This window comes from Pinus tabuliformis, chromosome 1_1 (assembly GCF_031772625.1).
Source record: "Pinus tabuliformis cultivar Carrire ecotype Pingquan chromosome 1_1, CPIR1, whole genome shotgun sequence".
NCBI lineage: Eukaryota > Viridiplantae > Streptophyta > Pinopsida > Pinales > Pinaceae > Pinus > Pinus tabuliformis.
Genome location: NC_142297.1, coordinates 405700731 through 405706305, shown reverse-complemented (window position 1 = coordinate 405706305; position 5575 = coordinate 405700731). Strand labels below are relative to the sequence as shown.

General features: G+C 34.4%; 1 pseudogene; it reads right to left on the bottom strand.

The window, feature by feature from the left end:
• Positions 1 to 3315: 3315 nt before the first annotated feature.
• Positions 3316 to 5192, bottom strand: LOC149213392 (protein VAC14 homolog pseudogene; annotated as a pseudogene).
• Between the last annotated feature and the right edge of the window lie 383 nt (positions 5193 to 5575).

Sequence of the window (5575 nt, the reverse complement as noted above, 5' to 3'; positions counted from 1 at the left end):
TATGAAACCTGTAAAGAAACTAAAGGAGGCCTTTTTATTTAGCTTTTGTTTGAAAAAAGCCTCTTCTTTTTTTTTTCAAAAATTCATCTCCATTTGGTCAAAAACTAATCTTGAAGTTGACTTCTAAAACAGTAAAAAATGCAGCAACACACTTCTTCAAAAAGAATGCCGCAGAAATGCAACAAATTTGTCATTTGTTAAATTTAGAATTTCCTTCAACTTTCATTGATCCAAGTAGATTTAATAGTATTTTTTGAGCTTCATCAACCTCTTCAAGACCTTCATACCCCTTCATTTATTTTTGTTCTTTAAACCACCGCCTTTTCAGCAAGAAAGCAACAAATCCCCTGTAGTATAAACGTAGCAAGCTCTTGTTTGATATCCAGGGAATCTCAAGAGGATGAATAAATAAATTGATGTATTTTTGAAAGCCAAAACATGTATTTATAACTCTCCATGTGTTCAGAACTTTCTTTAAGTGTGATGATGACTTTTCACATTTAAAAATATCCAAGTTCCGCACAAGGGAGAAGCACAAAGACAACCTTACACCTTTTGTAATTTCAAGTGGTGACAAGGGTATGACATACAATATAATTTGGATATGTAACTAACTAAGAAAAAACCACTAACTATTGCCAATGATGAAAAACAAAACCCATTATTACCTTTATCCATGACTTGGATGACACATTAATCCTAGAGTTACTAAGCCTAGACTTTTCATGAAATCGATGACTTGATGTCTTTCATCACTCAAAAACTTTACTATATCATGTCCTAAATTGACACTAAAGACTTGATCTCAAACACTTCACAAAAACTAAGGACTTTATCTCTATAAGATCATATCAACGCTTTTACAAATTGACCAAAATGATGAAAATACTAAACCTGACTTTTATTACTATAGCATAGAACTCTAAGATTGCCCATAAGGTCGAAACTACCACTCCACATATCCAAGGTTCATCTTTTCAAGAGGCCAAAATTGGTCTTCTCCAAAGTTCCGAGTAGGTCTACTTCAAGGGGACCAAGTTTTTCCATTCCAAGGTGAAGGTACAAGGGTCCGAAAATTTCTCTAAAAGATAACTTCTACAAGAATGATCCAAAATCACAAACCCTTACAATAAATTTTGATCCAAAACTACAGGTATGAACCAAGAAATCATTCTTTAAACTGCTCTTTCTCACTTTGCCTCAAATTTGAATGTTCTTTATTATATTCCTTTCCCAATCGGATAATCAAAATGAATATGTTTATACTAGTTCAAAGCTATATTTAATCGAGACGTTTTGGGGGAGAGCTGTGAAAATTTACATGTCTAAATACAACAATTAGAAATTTATTCTTCTAACTCAAAAATTCATTATGCAGTTTTTTTTCAACGACAAAAAATGAATAAATCACACTGCAGTTTTTCACCATAAAAACTATGGAAAATTAAAAGCACTGGAATCTAAGAAATGCTAGCACACACACATAAATATGAAACCATTATTTTTCGACAATTGTCCCAAAAAAAAAACCCAATGTGGGAAAATCGGTGTAGTAGTTGAAGGTTTTATTATTATGCAGTAGAAAAAATTTTGAGTATGATAAAATGGACACAAAAATGGTGTTTCTATCTAATAGAAATACTGGAAAAACTACTAAGGGAATGTTACCCTCCCCTCCAATTAATCTACAACAAACAGAGTCTCAGAACCATCTTTGGAAGACCTCTGCGCTAGCCTAACTCATGCTACCCAAAATATTCCTCTGATGATGATGTATTTCCTATTACTGCCTCTAAAAGTGATTCTCCTAACCTCCTGGAAATTTTCCTGGTCATTGGAAGTTGAATTGACCTCACTTCTAGTTGAATCAAACTACTATTCATAAGGCACTACGCAACCATTACACAGCCTCCTGGTGAATAAACTCAACCTCCTCTCCTAACTCTTTTGAAACTGGAAAATTCTCCTAGAATATGCTACTTTGCCACCTGCTACTCTGTCACTAAATCAATCTCACTACTGAAACACCTGCTACTAGAAAATCAAATTGCCTTAATCACTAAGTATCTGCCACTAGTGTATCCTCCATCTTCCCATCGACCTCTTCTTAGAATATCTAGTTGACACTTCAACGAGCATCATTAAACCTTAATTGACGATTGAGATTATATCTAAGTAAATTTGTGTGAGTTTCTAAAAAATTCTAACCTTTCTCAATTAATTACTCTTAATTAACAGGTTTTCCTAAGTTAGACTTAGGAAAAATGTAAATGATTGTCAATTAATTTATTTGAGTTATCTCTAGGTGGGATTTCTAAAAACGGTTTGTGGGTTTTGGGGAAATCATGTGTTGTATCCTCTCCACAAATTTTGTGACTATAACATCATCTAATGCTACAAAAAATAACACTCCCTCTGAGCAAGGAAGGTGTTCTTTAGTGGTGCATTGCTACAACACCCTATCCCTGCATCATCATCCCATACTCGTTGTGATCTAGATATTGGGAGCCAATATCTGAGAAACTTGAAAACCTAGAGAAGAAGAAAACACACAAAGAAACTCTTTATTAAAAGGAAAACATTTACAACTGCATTGTGTGGATGAAACTATACTTTTACAAAGTGAAGCCCAAATTTATATCCTTTTGATTTATAATACCAAGGGTAAAAATCATGGGTGGATACCATGGGTAAATACCATGGGAAAATACCTTGGGTAACTATCATGGGTGGATGTGACTTTCCATTTGGATCATTCCTCCCTCCTTAGGAAGCAACTGTCCCCATTGCATAGAGTTCCCTCCTCAGAATATTTTGTTGAACATGAGCAAAATAAGAGAAGGGTTTTGTGTGGTGGACGCATAACCATGGGTTTGAAGATGACCCAAAACGAAGTGTTGTTGAAGGCAAGTGTTTTTCATGGTTGACCCATAGTTGTGGGTTTGTGGATGACCCATAACCATGATGAAAAAAGATCCAAAGATAGAGATACCCTATAATGCTTGTGAACTAGCTATGATAGTGACAATCTGCGACATAGAAAATGAACTTCAATGAAAAGGGTTTTGTGTGGTTGACCCATAACCATGATAAAATAGTTTTTTTTCCAATCTTCCTTGTCATATGCTGTTGTGATTTTCAATGTAAGCGATGCTGACATTGTATGTGCTCAAACGGTTGCAACCTCATGGTAAACTTGATTCCATTAGTTCCACTGATATCTATGTTTCTATCTCAATCTTCAAAATTTTGTGGGCCACTTAGAAGGGAGGGAATATGAGATAAGATTTGAGCACATGGATTCCCTCATGTGGCTCACCTAATTGTATTAGCACTAATGTTTAGAAGTTCACCACTAAAGGTGTATGTTAGAATTTTCTTCAATCATGTCCTTAGAATATTGAATGCAGCACTTTACTGAGGAAGTAGCATCAAAATGCTATAAAGAGTTTTCAACAACCCTGTTTATCATTTAGGATATAAAATTTGCAGTCTCCAAATGTCAAGATTGGTGTTTCAAGTAGACAAACAAGCTTTTACAGTTGCACCAGAAACTTCACATTAATGTCTTCCTCTACTAGTGATTGAATTACAACACTCGCACGTTGATACACATGATCCAATAGGCAGAGACGCATTGTTGCCATTGGTCAATGAAAATAGGAAGAATACAAGGCATTAAATAAATCTCATCCGGAAGCGTTGGACAAAGGTTGTTTTATTAGTGCCTGAAGTTCATCCAACTAGGAGGAATTAAGAAGGATTAAATTTAACGTTTGAACCATGACTAGGGAAAAATATAAGTCGACTTCTCCTTCCAAGATATTCGATAACTCATGATACACTCATTTAACATGTAAAATAATTCATAGCCTTTTTAGCATCAATTCTTTTAATAAATGATGCAAAAGAAAGATAACAAGATGGCGAAAATGTAGTGCATCTCTTTCTATGAAAGCATGGACTTAGAGAACTAGCAAAACTACATCTTCAGATGGATCCGAGGGAAAATCAAGAAGTGGAAGAAATGTATCATCAAGAAATGATATGACCTATTTCTTATGCTTCTAAAAAATAACTTTCATCCAATGTAATGCCTCAATCCTTGTATTTTTTCATTCATTCCATATTTCTCTCCTAGCAATGGTAATCATTGCTCCAATACCAAATTCGTCAGTAGGCCCAGATGTAATTGCACGAATATCTTCATTAGTTTCATGAGAAATCACTCTTAATTTCTCTTCTTTGTTAGAGATGCATGGAAAAATTACTCCCATTATATCAGCATAATAAGGAAATAGCTCGTCTCCCCCAAGCTTAACAAATTAATTCATCTAGGTGATGAATGTCAACTCAGTAAACTCTTTGTAGAGCCATCCCTTAACACTAATATCTCATCCATGTGCCCATAATCTACCGACGGATATTTTTTTATCCCTTGGAATAATTCAAAGAGTGTGAAATCTACCTGTTGTCGTATCTTGTGGCTAGAATCACTAAGAATATTGAATAGGCTGCCAAGAAAGTTTGGAAAGAAGGCCAACATATCAATGTCAGGAACACTATCCAAAAGAATAATCCATCCCACTAAGAATTGACATACAGAAGGGTTGAAAACATTCATGTGCTCCCTTAAAAGTCGTATAAACTCCTCAATGCTGAAAAAAATTACATAACCATTCCTGAACTGGTCACATTCTGTAACAATGTTCTTAACCAGGAGATCTAAAAGTTCTGCAACACTTTGAACATTAGTATCTGAATTTGTTGAAAGTTTGTATAGTGCATCAAAACTTTGGTTAAATAATATAATAAATTCCCCTTTTGCAAAATTTTCAATGTTATAGAGGGCTTCACAGGCATAATAACGAACCCTACTATCTTGATTAGAAAAAGAGTTAGGAATAGGCGGAAAATTTTTCTCCAAATGTTGAGTAGCTTCTGATTCCAAACGAAAAGTTGTCACATCCAACCCTTTTAAACCAATTTTTCAATGATTTTCTTGAGGAGAGTAGGAAAATTCATGTGTTACCACATTCATCATTATTGATATATTTTCATGGTCACCAACAACAATCAATGTTCTGACAACTCTTTCAACCTCCAAGGTCACAATTTTTGTGCTTCTGAAAGAGATTGTTTACGATATTTTGCAACACAGATGCATGAAGAAGAGAGGATATATCTGTCATTTTTTCACTATTGGAAGAAGATAATAATAGTGATAATGATAAAAATTTATGGTAGAATATATGTGCAAGTAAAGTCGAGCACATGCTCCCCCAATTATTGTCCATGCTCACTCTTGTCATCACACGCTTCCTTTTCCTTCAAGGACACTGATGAAGATAAAAAAAACACCAAAACTAATTTTCTCTTCCAAAATAACAGTAGTTATGAATATCACATGCGCAAATCAAACCTTGACTTCTATTATTGACTGCATAGCCAAAAATTAAAAATATTAATTAATAAATATAAAATTGCATCAAAGATTGCTAGAAGTTAGAGAATAAAACCCTAGTTGTACCAAATATGAGAAGATCAAGGAATTTTGATTCCTCAATGTTGCCCC